Raw genomic sequence first — 16,557 nt, forward strand, 5'->3', positions numbered from 1 at the left:
TTTGGATTTTCTTTTGCATCTGATATATACTACAAGGTTCCATTTATCTTGTGAAGTTTGAGTCTTTTCTTCTGTTGTCTTTAATCTTTTTTTCTATTTCTATTATACCTGGGGTTATTGAAGAACTCTGTATTGTACTTATAATGGAAAAATCACTTGTGCAGCATTAAGTGCAGATGGCCTAATAAACATTGTTGTTTTTTATCATAAAAGAAAAGTTATGTTTTACATGGAACCTTGAAGATGAGAAGTTGGTTAACATCATAAAGTAGAAGATAATGTGATACTAACTGATATAGAAACGTTATCAAGCGATTGACTCCATTACTACTCTTTTCTTTTTCTTTTATTCAATGGAAGAGTGTCTTCTCTCCCTTTCTGATGAGAGTTTAGACTCAAAAGCTTGTCTCTACCACACTGCACCTCACCATGGATTGCTATAAGGCCTAGGAATAATGGCGCTTATGTATTTCTTCCACAAGTGTTTATTCAACTCTTACCCTATGTAGCCGCATTGAGCTGCTCACATAAAAACCTGGCCCTGATGTAGTTATCCACATTTCCATTGCTAGTCAGCAGCATCTCCCCAGGTTCATATCAGGAGAATGTATGAGCATGCTTCTCTCTCGGTGGGTTCTCCATGGAGCGTCTGATAGTAACAGCTGAAGTAGCAGCAGGCAGATACTAAGTTTAAATTGATTTCTTTATGTTCCTCTGAGATGAAATGAGTTCATTCCAAAGTTCCTGGGTGTCTAATATAATTAGCTTTCCCTCTGGTTCTTTAACTTCTTCTCTCTGACTTTCTCTTATATTTCATCTCTTGTTTTGAATCTTGAATCTCTTGTTAATTCTCAGTAGTAGCTACCATCAATGATCAATGACTAGCAACAATGGGGATTTTACTGAAGAAAAGATTACCCTTTGATGATCATTTGTTAGGGTGAGTGTTATGTCCGGAAACTTACTGTGACTCAGGGTAGTTCTCCTCCTCCTCCTCCTCCTCCTCCTCCTCCTCCTCCTCCTCCTCCTCCTCCTCCTCCTCCTCCTCCTCCTCCTCCTCCTCCTCCTCCTCTTCCTCCTCCTCCTCCTCCTCCTCCTCTTCCTCTGCCTTCATCTCTTTCTCCTCCTGCTCCTCCTCCTCCATCTCTTCCTCCACTTCCTCCTCCTTCATCTCTTCCTCCTCTTCCTCCTTTCTTCCTTTCTTCTTTGTCAGAACTGGAGCTGGTGCATGAGTCCTTACATTTTTTCCTAGGATGTTTTACACATTGTCAGTGCTCTATCCCTTGAGATGTGCCTCCAGTTCCAGCATTTTTCTGGTAAAAGGAAGATAAGAGCTTATTGGATTTGCAGGTTGGGGCTGGCTACAAATGGAAATCCTCAGATCTCAGTTTGCTGTGTTGCTAGGATTATAGGCATGAGCCACCAGAGTCTGGATCAAGTGCTGTCTTCTTAAGAATGACAAATGGAATATGCATTATTGATAGTGGTGCATAAAATTAGAATATGAAAAAAATGAGTTTGCACTTATATAAGCAAAATAAATATTTGAGAATTCATGAAGGGTTCTTTGCAAGTAGATTTGCTCATTAACTTTAAATGTAATAATTCTCTTATTTGTTTATTGGTTCTATATTCTTGTCTTATCATTACAGTGAGTTAGTTTATCCTTTAGGTAACTTCTTAGGTCCCTGTGATCACTAGACTACCTATGTAATAAGAAAATATTTATGAACTGTTAGCTAAATAGAAATGAATTCTTTTGTATGAAATTTTAAATATGCTTGCTTTGGAAATATGCACTGCTAGTTTGCTCTTCCTCATATTTAAGAATTTATTATTACCTGGGTTGAATATGTAATATCAATATTTGGCTATAAAAAGTTGCTCTTTGTGTGATTGAACTTATGGGGCATAAATATAAATAGACTAGTACATATTTTATTTAGGAAACTTATATTCCAAATAAGTGTGCCTTGCAGATAAATCAAGCTTATCCCTGCAAGTGTTACCACATCTGTATTAAGCAGAGGAGATGAAGCTATTTCTGTGTCTTCTCAGAATATCTATAGTCTTGAATTGAAAGCCTGAAGTCATTACTACAAAAGCAGCCATGGCTCTGTAGTGTTGTGTGCTTATCCTTAGGAGTTAGAAAGCTAACAGGCAATTTTTCTTCTCTCTCCTTTTGTTTTTTTCTCTTTATGCCCCATCGTTATTTTCTATGCTTACAGTTTGCTCCTCATACGGTTATATGAGCAGATGCATAACAGAAATCAAGACTCTAGGACTAGTAGACCAGTAAAATGAGCCCAAGGAGATGCACTGGTCTGAGTAGGTAATTCATTAAAACCCCCAAAACAAATGGGTCATCACTGGTCCAGAACATGCAGAACTTGGTATGAGACCCACGTTAAAGAAGGAGCTACAGAGCAGGAGTGCTGGACCACATAGATAGACACTGACAGAGAGCTTGAAGTCAGGAAGCTAAAATGCAAAGTTGTTCATTCTTATAAATTAAAATAAGACAGAAGATCACAGTGAGGGGCTACTGCCTGTGGCCTCTTTGCTGATGCTGATGGGTTGACTTTTTTTTTTTTTTGGTCCAGTCGTGGGGCCTGAACTCTGGGCCTGGGCGCTGTCCCTCAGCTCTTCAGCTCAAGGATAGCGCTCTACCACTTGATCCACAGTGCCACTTCGGGCCTTTTTTCTTTTTGCTTATGTGGTACTGAGGAATCGAACCCAGGGCCTCAGGCATGCAAGGCAAGCGCTCTACCGCTGAGCCACCTTCCCAGCCCCAAGGGTTGACATTCTAATTGAGTGTAGATAGCTTTGAACTTGAGTTTTCTATTGGGGAAATACAGTCTCATTGGTTCTAATGTCTGCTTATCCTGTTTTCATTGTATTTCACTGTATTTGATATTGGTTATAATTTGGGTAGGGGAAGAGAAAAAATGTTTAAATAGGGATACTGGTGGACCCATTGTAACAATGAGATGTACAAGACACTATGTTGAACAACAAACTTTACAATTTAGGTGGGGGGGGGACGGGGGGAGTGTAGTTGAGGAGGTGGGAGGGAAGGGATGGTAGGGAAAAAACAGAGGAGGAAGCAACAATGCTTGATAAGAAATGTACTCATTACCTTGCTCATGTAACTGTAACCCCTCTGTACAGTATTTTCACAATAAAAAACAAAAAATAGCTTAGCTGTTCTTGTAGATCCTAAAATATTTAACACTAAATGTTGATTGCATTTGATTGAACTAACTTCAATAGATTCCAGGTAGCTATATATTTAGTATATGGTGAATGATGATGTGAATGTGGCAAAAACCATGTATGAAATTTGAGTCACTCAGACTAGAAGGAGGAACCTCTGGTATTCTATTTGTTGAGTCCCTGGACTTTCAGCAGTGATTCCCTGCTTCAGAAAGGGTCACATAATTCTAATGGCATTAGGAAATGTCTGGCAAACATTTTTCATTGTCACAAATGGGAGAGTACATGTGACTCTTAGTAGCTGTTAAACATTGTGTACCACATAAAACATACTCCCAAATAAAAATTATTTGGGACCAAATAAGTGTAGCAATTGAGAAACATTGGCCTGGGATAAATTCAGAGAGTGAAACTGGTTAGCATCCAAGGAATGGATTGGATACAGGAGAACAAAGTAAAAAAGCCCCTTCTGATGATTTTGGCCTCATAATCCCCAGTGGGCAAACTGACATGGTACAAGAACTTGCTTCACTCTGTCTCCCTGGGTTTGGAGGGAAATGACAGCTCAGGCAGCATTTCTAGGTTTACATACTCTCCACTCCTAATAGTCATGCCAAGAGAAAAATGCTTATGGTAATTGAGTGACTGCACTATCTGGCCACTACACTATGGTCTCATTAACAGAGAGAAAAGAAAAGAATCATGGCCAGCCTTAGAGTTGAGAAAATTTGACTGAATTAATTATACTTTGTGTTAGAAAATGTGATTTCAATGTATTCACTTACTGGAGAAAACATGTCCATCGTATTCTCTTGTAACTAAACTCTGACTTTTTCTAATATCCCTCTCCGTATGGGTCTTTAAAGAAGTAGGAGTTTTGTCTCTTGTCAGACACCATAGACTATTTCCAAGAGAGGGCGTATTTGCAGAATTAGGGGCACAGAGGCAGGAGGATCAGGAGACTAGGTGAAACCTAGTCTCAAAATCCAATAAGAGAGTCATATGTTGGCTCCATACACACACTGAACCATGTTGCTAAGAGTGGTTCCATGCTAGCAAATCCCTAGACAACTATCTGACCATCAAAATTGACCAATAATGGTGCTGAACCTTACCTCCTCCTCCATAAACCTGAGACCATTAGAGGAAAGATTTCTCACATAATCATATTAATAAATTTTGCACACTCATTCCCTCCAGTTAGATAGATCCCAAGTGACTGCACTATAATGCAGAGCTTAAAGAAATCAGAGAAGTTACATCAAAGTAACCTGCTTCTTTAGTTCTTTCCTTAATAAATGTTTGAGCAAATGTGTGAATGAATAATGGAAGAGCCAAGTGAAATATTTTGCAGTTATGGTACCAGAAGCCTAAAGAAAAATGGAAAAACCACATCGTGATAGCAGAAGATCTTTTTGAGAAAAGCACAGTACTTTTTATGCAATAACTTTTTCAAGTTAGTACTTCTTTGAGTGATGCACTGACACTTGTATTCCAATTTAATTTCTAGAACAGGTATGATTTTCTGTTTCTGGAACTTGATATAAGGAAAGACACAAGAAACTCAATCCACATTTGTTAAATTGAGTTGAAAATAATTCATTTTAAAGCAGGAATGGCAAAGATACACTACCTGAAGTGGCATCAAGACAAAGGAATAAAAATGGCCTTAAAGAGATTTTGTTCCAGTTCACTGATGCAATGCTGTCCCTTCATTAATCCTCCAAAGATAGTTTGGCAATTGGAGAAAGAAAGAACTATGCATCAGTATATAGTAACATGGTACTATAAAATAAAATACGCCAAAAAAACCCGAGCTATTAAAGACGCTCTACAACTTCCATTCATAGATGGATTTAGAAACCGTAGGTCAGGCAAGCCTCAATGGCCCTACCTTTATTGCAGTATAATGGTGCCGATAAGGAAGTTGACATGTTTGAAAGAACTGACTCAGAAGCCTACTTACTAACATGCCAAATACCACCAATTCATGTTCTCTTTGCCTTTTCCATCCTTGCTCTCTCCTTTTATTGCTCTCTTGCTCTCCTCTCCCTCTCCTTTCAACCATTCTTTCTCCAGTCCATCTTGCCTCCTTCCCATTCCTTCTGCTTTCTAACTTCTTTCTTGCCTGCCTGCCTGACTCTTATCTCTGTCTCATCTTTCTTTACCCCATCTCCTTTTTTCATACCTCCTATTTTCTGGAGTTTCAGTAATAAGGACTCTTTGTATCTCTCATAAAGATCAAGAGAAGCTGGCAGGCAGACAGATGTCAAAGGAGGTTGTGAAGGATTCTACATGTCCAGGACAAGAGAAATGGAAAGCTTTAGTCTCTGTGAGCAGGAATTACAGAAACATAGAACTACAGCTATTGACTATAGCCCATATATTTTAAGAGAAATGTGTAATTTTCATAAATTATTGATAAGAAGCATCACTCCACAAAGAAAAAAATGTAGCCAAGAGCCAGTGGCTCGTGCCTGTATACCTAGCAATTCAAGAGGCTGACATCTATGGACTGTAGTTCAGAGCCAGAAGCCCAGGTAGAAAATTCCATGAGACTCTCACCTGTAATTAATCACCAGAAATTGATAAGTAGAGCTGTGGCTCAAGTGGTATGACTTACATGGCAAAAGACTGTATTTTTAAAATATAAGTTAACTTTATTAGATTTCTAAGGAGAAAAAGCTGATGCATGTGTATGTATACCTCAGAGTCATATATTCATTTTTGACTATGACAGACTTGAAAATAGAATAGAAACCTGAATATTTTGTCAGAAAACACATCTATATTCACACTATATTCATTCAATTTTGTATTCTGGTGGAGTAAAAGCTTTCCATCAATGGTTCTACCTATGATCTTGTTCATCATATGATTATTTTGGTAATTTTCCCCATAGACTACAAAGCCAATGTTTCTATGATAAAAGATACATTCCTACTATGAAAAGATTAGTTAATTAAAATGGTGTTAACTCTTAGTATGCAAAGAATATTCGCAACAGTTTTTAAGAGTTTTTTTCATAGGTTCTTGAAGAGACCATCACTGTGGCCCCTAACTCTATTTGATATTTACTTCAGAAAACCTTCCTTCCCCTTTGGGGGTCTTGTAATTATAGAAACAACAACAACTTTTGATCCTATGTATAAGAGATACTTTCCAATTCTTGCATATATATTTTCCCACTCAATTCTCCTAATAGTTTTATTGAGTGAGTCTTCTAGTATATATTATGAGTCTTACACCTAAGGAAATTGAGGCTTAGACTTTTTTTAAAAAAAGGAAATGACTGTATTTTATTGGCAAGCCAAACAAAAATCTTGTCTGAATTCAAAGTGTTGAAAAAGTTATTTTAAAATAAAAAATTAAATCAACAAGTAAAAAAAGGCAAGTACAGAGCTTAAGTAGAGATAAGTTGGAATGATGTTGCTCCTGATTTAAAAGTTAAAGAGCTTTGTGAATTCAAGATTTAATATATTGATGCAAACCAAACCTTGATTTCTTGTGGGTCAGAATGTCTTGGAAATATTGTTCTGCTCTTTGTAATATGCTTAGACATTTTTGAATGACTTAGGCAAATTTATGAGTAAGAAGTGAAGTTGATACAGGAAGCTTGGATGGTTGGCTATAGCTTGGACTCTGCTCTTTCTAAAGTGGCCATTGATAGTTGGATGTCCTGCAATCTTATCTCTTCAATAATGCAGAGTAAGTGACTAATGGCTTCTGAGACCAGCTTTGTGCAGATTTTAGTCTAAATGGAAAACTCCCCTTAAATCCCATGTGACAGCAGCTTCCAATGGCATTGCCGTATAGTGCTAGAATGAACACATGTGGAACAGATCTGTGACTCAGCAGCAAAGTTAAGAGTGACTCAAGTTATCTCAGAAGAAAAGCTTAAGGAAGACAGCATGTGAAAAAGGTCATCCTTGGGCAAAGAACATTTTTCTGTCATATGTGGGTGCTAAGCCTACAAGATAAACATATAAGCAAGCACATATGAATATCAGATATGTGTGTATGCATGAATGTACATGTATAGGTATATGTATATGTGTATATAGTATATTTATGATTGTGAGACCATTTGAGGCTATTCCAGAGGGGGAGCAAAGGGAAGTAGAATGTTAAGATGTAAACAAGGTGCTGAAATACAGTGCCACTGAGAATAAAGATAGCAAGAGAAAAATCCTAAAATGTCTGAATAATGAAGAAGAAAGGAGACAAGGAAGATGAGAGAGGTGGAGTCATTCTGTCTAAAATAGTCTATGTGCATGTGTGAAATAACAAGACTAGACACATTTGAATGATTAAGATTTAAAAATGAATATTACAGGATAATAAAACATATTCTGTGCTGGCTGATGGTCCTACCAGGAGCGCAGAGGGTGAAGGAAGGTTGGTGTGGCCAAAATGAAGCTTTTTGAGATTGGGTGGGATGGAGGAGGAGGAAGATGAGAAGGAAGGGTGTGAATTATAGATGGATGAATTATAGATGGAGTGAGTCTGATCAAGATATTTTATATGAATATACAGACATGCTAAAACAAAGCCCTAATTAAAAATGCTGACTAAAATGTGTCTGGTTTTTCCTGGTTAGCTGTGAGTAAATGTTCAAATTTTTTTCCCAATAGCTGTGAGATAAGTAATCCTTAGCTAAAGGCAAACATATAAAATATTGAAAAACCTACTTCTCAGTCAGCTAAAGGCTGGGGGAGGATTCTCTCTCATCCTGGCTTTCTAGTGCCCAACGAGATGCTGTAGAAAACACACATAATCACAAACTTAACTCAGTGTACAAGAACTTCTGCTTGGTTTGCTCAGCTTCATTTTAGTAAATGTCTCTATAAAGTATGGTATGAAATATTCAACCAAATGATCATGTTTTAAAAAATGATTTAGAATAAAAGAGATGCTAAGTAATTTTGAAATGTTATTTATCTGTTGCAGTTTAAATGGTTCCCATAATAGAAAAGGTACTTGCCAGAGGGTGAATGCAGTGAAGATATTTAATGTATATTGTGAAAATGAGACCACGAATCTGGTTGAGATTGGTTTGGGGAAAGGCAGAATGGGGAAGTACAGGCATGGAATGCTAACCAAGGTACATTATATGCATCTATGGGCATGTCTCACTAGCTGATGCTAACTTAAAAATGTGAAAAAAGAAAAAAAGTGAAGGGATTCCAATGTTCTTACCCAAATCAGTATTTATTGTGGATAGCCAGGTGGGTTGTGATATTTCACAGTCCTTCAAAATGTAGGGTTTTACAATCAGACATCCACTTACAGTGGTTGACTTAATTCTTTGATGAATATAGGTAAAATGTTTGATTCTCCTCAGCCTCTCTTTCCTTATCTTTTTTGCAGGAGAAAATAAAAAACTACAGTACATGGTTTCTGAAGAGAAATTCAGAGAAGTTAGGGAAATTTCTTATCCTGGTACCCTGCCCTTGAAAAATATATAGATACCATTGATGAGTTGTGTCATGGAACAGGCCAGAGTTGTTCGTGTGAAATCTCAGTATTTTACTGATTTTATGTTCTGTAAAAAATAATATAAAAGTAGAAAGAATTCAACTAGACTGTTATCTATGATTTGTATTTTTTTACCATTTATTGGAATCAGTGTTTTCTATCAATTTACATTTCTTATTAATAGGTAACATTACATTTTCTTATTTCATAGGTTTTCCTTTCCTTCTTTCATTCTCTCTTTCTGAGACTTTTTTCTTTTCTTTTTTATGTGTGTGTGTGTGTGTGTGTGTGTGTGTGTGTGTGTGTGTGTGTGTGTGTGTTGTTGTTGTTGTTGTTGTTGTTGTTGTTATTCCTGGGTCTTGAACTCAGAGCCTGAGTGCTGTCCCTGAGTTATTTTGCTCAAGGATAGTGCTCTGCCACTCGAACCACAGCTCTACTTCCAGCTGCTTCTTTTTTCCCCTCCTCCTCTTCTTCCCTCCTCCTCCACCCTCCCCCTCCTTCTCCCTCCTCCTCCTCCTCTTCTTCTTCTTCTTCTTCTTCTTTGTTATTAATTGGAGATAAGGGAAATTCTCATGCCTTGGCTGGCTCTGAATTATGATTTCCAGCTCTCAGCTTCCTGAGTAGCTAAGATTACAGGTGTGAGCCACCAGTGTCCAGCTTATAAATACTTTAATTTTATACTCTAGATATTAGCATTGCATTGTAATTATTTTGATTTTTGCGGCAGGCTCCTTTCTCTTATGTGATTTTTCCACTTATAGTGACTAGTATATAGATGTACAAAAATGAAACTGATTTTTAGAGAAAAGAATTTACTAATACGTAACAGGTGTGCTCTAAATGGATAGCACTTACTACTACAGAAATGCAAGGTTCACCTTACAAGGATCTGTGCCTAGGGTGTTTACTGAAGGATATTTGATGGGAGGAAGGCAATAGAAAGCTTATGATGTTAATTAGTAGCCATGTGGGAAAATACACAAATGCTTTAGGGGAATGTGACATTATATGACAATTTTAAACAAAAATATTTAGAATTCCACCTACAAGCCTATTTTGTTTTGACTAGAAAGGAAGCACAAGTACTTAATGTCCTCGAGTTTATAGATCAAGAAATCAAGACCTGTATCAGCTTGCCCAACTTCAGTTTTTTGGGAGAGCTAAAACACATACCTGACTATGAGTATAATTCTCATCTTACCACCTCTCTCTCCTGACACACAAGGGCTTCAAGGTTCAAGTGGAACCGAGGGTCAGTGGGAGCAGAGTCTGCATATAAATTCACAGAATGCATTACTGAAGGCTTTTAGTACATTTTCTGCAGTGTGAGTTTAACAGTGCGTTTAAAATACCGAAGAGTGGGTAGCATGCATACTGTATTAGGTGGTTTTTGGTTACAGCATACAGCGTCACCCATTGCCATGCATTTGTTCACTGACTGATTTTCAGAGAAGGTCAGAGCCCTGGCTTTCCTATGCACCTCCCTGGCAGGGTCTTGAATATTTAATCATGCTGCTCTGATGAGAAAGGGGTTTGGCGGCAGGTTCCAAGGGACAGTGTACAGTGAGATCGTCTTCAAACTGCTCTTTGGAAACACATCCTGAGGACACACTCAAGGACATTCAAAAACTCAGAGCACTCTGTGTTATGCTTTTTCTCCTTCACCTAGCCCAAACTGACTGCAGGTCAAAAGGGGTCCAAAAGGGGTCTTTATTTTGTACCTAATTCAATATGATGCTTTATGTTAGTTAAAGCAAGACTATATCATTTTGGAGGAATGGTTGCAGTTGTGATTTGTGCTTATCTGATCTGTGATGAGATGCTTTGTTTGATCACCATTGAATGTCATCTGCAAGTGCTGCATGCTGGCAGACTTGGTTGACATCACATCATGTGGATAATTGAATTATCCGCTGATAGACTAGGATTTGTGCTGCCTAATTTTTATTTTATTTTATTTTATTTTACATTTGGCATTTGGCCCAGTATGTTACTGTAGTTAGAAAACCTTCAATCAACCCTAACTCTCCCACACTGAGGAGAATGATGACTTGGTGTAGACATTCTATCCCTCTATTTCTGTGACTGATCTAATGTCATCACACCTAATATTTCTAGCCATTTTACAAAGTGAGAAAATCCTCGTTGTTGAACAAATCAAGAATATTTCCATGTTAAGCCCTCTTTAGTTTATCATCTTTGAAGTAGTTTTGCTTTTGATGATTTATTGCAAATGAATCCTTTATTTATTTATATACCTAAATTTTAGTCTTCTTAAGACACACATGTGTGTGTGTGTGTGTGTGTGTGTGTGTGTGTGTGTGTGCGTGCCAGTTGTAAGGCTGGACCTATGGGCCTGGACACTGTCCCTGAGTTTCTGTGCTCAAGGTTAGTGCTTTATCACTTGAGCCACAGATCCACTTCTGGCCTTTTGGTGTTTGATTGTAGACTAGAGTCTCTTGAACTTTTGTGCTCAGGCTGGCTTCACAACTCACTCCTCAGATCTGAGTAGGGAGGGTTATAAGCGGAAGCCACTAGTGCCCAGCTTGACACCTGTTTTATGCTAAACAAATAGCCTGAGTTCAATCTCAACTGAAAACAAGTCAATGCCATTCATTTGAGGTAAGATGTGAACACAGTCTAGTAGGACGCCTCTGGGCTCTTCATCTTTGATAGGTGATGTTCAACCTCTCTTTCCAGTGACATATCAACATTTTCTGAACACTCATAATGTCCCTTAACATCATCCAAAATGTTGTTCTCAGTCTTTGCCTAGTAAATAGAAACTCAAAGGAAAAAACAATCTGCTAAACCCAGTCATCATCTGTCCAGGTGGATACTGTTTATTTGGAGCTTGATACACTTATTTTTTGTACATTTTTTATTGTAAAAATACTGTATAGAGGGGTTATAGTTACATGAGTAAGGAAATGAGTACATTTCCTATTGAGCATTGTTACCTCCTTCTTTGTTTTTCCCCTACCATTTTTTCCCTTCCACCTTTACAACTACCCCCACCCCCCACCAAAGTTGTAAAGTTCATTTTCAATATAGTGTCCTGTACATCGCATTGTTACAATGGGTCAACCTGTATCCCCAGTTAAGCATTTTGTTTTTTCCCTTCCCCTCTGAGAATTAGAGAAGTGTATGTACAAGATGTAGGCCACTGACATCAAATACAATGAAAACAAGGGTTATACAGTGGGGAAGAAACATATAAAAAAAATTGCATGGTACATAATAAATACCTTAGAAACAATAGCAAGAAAGAAAAACAGTATTTGTGTCCCTATCTTGGGGTTCATTTCGCTTAACATCATCTTATATGGTCATATGTACATAGCTTTTGACCTTTTCTACTTGTCCTACTGATGTACTAGTTATTGTAAATAAGGAAAACCATGACACCTGTGTTTCTTTGGATCTGGCTTACTTAATATAATTTTTTCCACAAACTTTACAACTTTGGTGGGGGAGAGGAGGGAGGAGACTTGGGTGGAGGGCGGGGGATGATAGGAAGGGATGGGAAGGGGAAACAAAGGAGGAGGCTGCAATGCTTGATAAGAAATGTACTCATTATCTTGCCCATGTAATTGTAACCCCTCTGTACAGTATTTTCACAATAAAAAATAGAATTTTTTCCAAATCTTTTCATTTCCTAACAAATGGGGCAATGTCATTCTTTCTGATGGAGGCGTAGTATTCCATTCTCTCTCTCTCTCTCTCTCTCTCTCTCTCTCTCTCTCTCTCTCTCTCTCTCTCTCTCTCTCTCTCTCTCTCTCCATATATATATGTGTATATATATATCACATTTTCTTGATCCATTCATCTACTGAGTTCTCTTTTAAATTCTTTATTATGCTTCTGCTCTAGTTGTCTATGAGTCAAAATTATCTTTCTGAAACATCTCACAAGAAGCAAACAGCTCTGTGCCTTTCCTTTAGAGAACAAACAAAAGTATTTTTGGTCAGAGTTCAACTTAGAAAATACAAGTGTATGTATATAATATATATAACATACATAACATAATATGTTATAGATATTATGTAATATATAGTACATAATATCTCATATTATGTACTATATAGTACATATATAATATTAAGTCATATGTCTTATATATAGCTTAATTTTACAAGGTCTAAAATTCTTATCTAGAAAAACAATAAAGGGAGTAGAAAGAATACCATGCTAGATCAAAAAGTTTAAATCATGCATGTAGGAATATGCTTTTAAAAATACATTGGGTATCGGTAGCTCACACCTGTTCTTAGGATGGCCATTCAAAGCCAGCCAGGGCAGGAGAGTGGTAGAACATCAGCTTTGAGTGAAAAAGCTAAGGAACATTGCCCAAGCCCTGAGTTAAATCCCCAGTATCAGCACAAAAATAAACACACACACACACACACACACACACACACACACACACACACACACACACACACACACACACACACACACAGGCCATCCCAATAATAAAATAAAAATGTCAGTGTCCCTAAATCTATCTTTAATTCAAATCTTTAGTTCAGATACATACCACCACAGATTTGCTTATGGCTAATGGTTTCTCTGGAAGCAGAATGAGAGCCCAGATCGTTTTAAATCTGCCTATTGATCTCCTTTGAATTATTGAAAATGAGGCTTTCTGACTCTTTGGGACTTGTTTTGAAGTGGCGGACCCAGGATACATTACCAGGGCCACACCTCAGCCTCTCACTTCTGCTGGTCACCTTAACTGTAAATATCTAGTGGACCTGATGGGACCTGATGGAAGAGATCAGATTTTTGTCACCTTCATCTTGCAGCCTGGCCTTTTCACTGACTTTCCCTCCATGATGGTTGTTGCTACAGTCTGTTTAATGATCAAAATCTTGTGGTTTAGGGAATTTACAGGACCTAAATTTGTAAAACTATCTAGCCCATACTCAAGGATTCCCAGCCTCAAGATTCTCACAATCCAGTTGGTTCTAATGCAAATAGGACAAGCATCATACTTTGGGAGAAATTTAGTAGTCATGTGAATTGAGTGGGTATGTTCCAGATATTTCCTAAAAGGCACAAGTATGTATGCACATATATATGTGCATATGAATATGAACTTTAAACTTGTTATGATAGGAAAATAATACACAGTAAGTGCTAGCTCTTAAAAATAAAACAAATTAAAAGTTCACTGTCACCACCTAGTTTATCATTTTACCTTCTCATTCCTCCAGGCGTTTTGTGAATTTATATAGATACATAACATAAGGAAATCTATTCATACATATATACATATGTGTGTTTAGCTGTATATATACACATCTTCATTTATACTAAGTACTTCTATGCCACTACTTATGGGCAGCTATCTGTATTTTCTCATGTCTTCAATGATGATGGGATAAAGAATTCTATCTATCAAGAACTTAGTCTTCATTGGGCCACATGAACTTATGGTAAGTGCATGATCTAAAAATTATCTTCATCAGTTACCAGAATTTTTGGGGTAATGTTGATGTGGGCACACTAAAAGGAGGATTTTTCTGTCAATAACTTTGGTTTTGCCTTGCTCTGTATGCACAATACTGTCCCAAAGTAGATGCAAACTGGAATCATACAGTTTATTTATCAAAGTAGGTGAAAAGTGACATTTCTGGAATAAGACTCAGCCTTGGCATTGGGATGTGTGTCTCCAATGGACACCAGTTTGTCTGTTATTTTATCAAGACCCACTTTCGAAATCGGTGACTTTGCCGCAAGGCCCTGTTCTCATTCCCTCAGCAGCCCCATGGTGTGCTATTTTTATGCTGCACATGTTTAATGTTGCAACTTGTGACGATCTGAAAAGCATAACAATGCCTATCCCCACTGAGGTACACAGAATGTGACAAGATGCCTTGGGAAGACAGACTCTGGGAGAAAACCCCATTGTCACAAGAGCCTTCTTGAAACCATGACCTGCTTCCTTTCCTGACCAGAAGCCAACTTATCCCTCAATCCATCAGACATATTTAGTTTCCCACAAAGTAGAAAGATAAATTAGTACAATTTTATTTTATTTTGTTTGTGCCAGATCTGGGGCTTGAACTCAGCTTCTCATGCTTTCCACAGGCTCTTTGTTTTTTTGTTGTTGTTGTTGTTGTTGGTCATGGGGCCTGAACTCTGGGCCTGGGCACTGTCCCTCAGCTTTTCAGCTCAGGACTAGCACTCTACCACTTGAGCCACATCGCCATTTATGGCTTTTTCTGCTTATGTGGGGCTGAGGAATTGAACCCAGGGCCTCATGCATGCAAGGAAAGCACTCTACCATGGAGCCACCTTCCCAGCCCCTCCCAAGGCTCTTTTGCTCAATGCTAGAGCTCTACCACTTGAACCACAGCTCTACCACCTACTTTTTGATAGTGAATTGGGCATAAAAGTCCCTCATATTTGTCTGTTCAGGCTGACTTCAAGCCAGTATGCTCAGATCTCAGCCTTGTGAGATCTCACAGGGGTTGGTTCAGGTGTTAGTGTGCCATTCAATGAGCAAAAGCACCAAGTTTGAGTCTTGGACAAAAAATGACAATAAAAATAAACAAATAAATAGAGTCTCAGGAATTTTCTTCTCTGAACTGGCTTTAAACCTTGATCCTTAGATCTCAGTGTCCTGAGTAACTAGGATTATAGGCATGAGCCACTGACAACTGGCTATTTCTACCTATTTTAAACTTTGTCAGAAATGAGTGTTTCATGCCAAAGGTATGGAAGCAAGAACTTCAAATATACTTTGCTTTGCTTTGTATACAAATCTACTTTGCTCTTAAACTTTTTCAACTAGTTTTAAAAATTCCTGGAAAGCATGACTCACTAACCCATTTTGAGGGAGAGATTACTGCATCTGGTAGAAATGTGACAGAATTACAGAATTACTATGCCATGTATTTAAATCTGTGATTCCAAGAGAGTGTCTTTCTTTATTGTACATCATCTTATACATGGTATTACTGTAAAATATTAGTTAAAACAGAATTGTTTTAAACATATAAAATGAGATGGGTTGTTTAGGAGTTTGCACACTCCATATATATATATATATATATAGTATATATATATATATATATACTAAATACCACAGAAATAATATTTATATTTATATAGAATAAACATCACCCCAAAGTCCTGAGGGTATTAATTAAAAACATAGAAAAAACCTAGAAATTGTTCAAGGAATTTAGAAGAACTGCTTTTAAAGATGCAAGTGTATAATTTTCTGGACTTCATAGCTCCTCCTTATAACACTGTCTTTAACAGCAAAGCATCCTGAGAGAACTATAACGCCTCTTGATCGTTCTAGTAAGTCAATCAGTAGGGAGACAGCAGGTTGTATTTGCCTTTTACAAACAGGAATCTTAGGCAGCCCTTGTTCTCCACGAATTAGTTTTAGAGCTCGATTGCCGGAAGAAAAGTATCAGGCTTAGGAATCGTGGTCTCCAGGCCACTGTGTCTTAAAACAGTCCATAACCTCCCCTCATTTCCAAATCCCTGGGCTTGGACGAGGTAGTCCATGGAGCCAGTTTTAAGTATCAGCTATTTATTCCCCCCTGCCCCCACCCCCCAATCCTCAGCCAATGACTGTGAAAGAACAGCATTGTTTCCATTTGGTGGGAAATCTTCAACTCAGTTTAAAATCGGGTCAACTTTGTCTACCTAGCTACCCTGCCCCTCCCTGCCCGCTGTGTAGGTTTTCTGAACGTGCTTAACTCCATGTGTGATAGCCGACCTTGAACAGCCTGCTTTCCAGTCTGCTCCCCACCCCTTTCTCCTGTTTCTGTGGACTCATCGGATACAGCTTTGCAGCCCGAGATGTCTCCCCAGTGGGCTTGATTGCCTCGGCGGGCG

The 16,557-nt window shown here is 38.0% G+C and overlaps 1 protein-coding gene across 1 annotated transcript in view; it reads left to right on the plus strand.

Annotated features, from left to right (window-relative positions):
- The window catches only part of Kcnip4 (potassium voltage-gated channel interacting protein 4), an 896,578-nt gene that overhangs the window by 186,334 nt on the left and 693,687 nt on the right, over positions 1-16,557 (plus strand). The gene's annotated exons all lie outside the window — the stretch shown is intronic.

This window comes from Dipodomys merriami, unplaced genomic scaffold (assembly GCF_024711535.1).
Source record: "Dipodomys merriami isolate MVZ:Mamm:240054 unplaced genomic scaffold, mDipMer1.0.p SCAF_9, whole genome shotgun sequence".
In the NCBI taxonomy this organism is placed as follows: Eukaryota; Metazoa; Chordata; class Mammalia; order Rodentia; family Heteromyidae; genus Dipodomys; species Dipodomys merriami.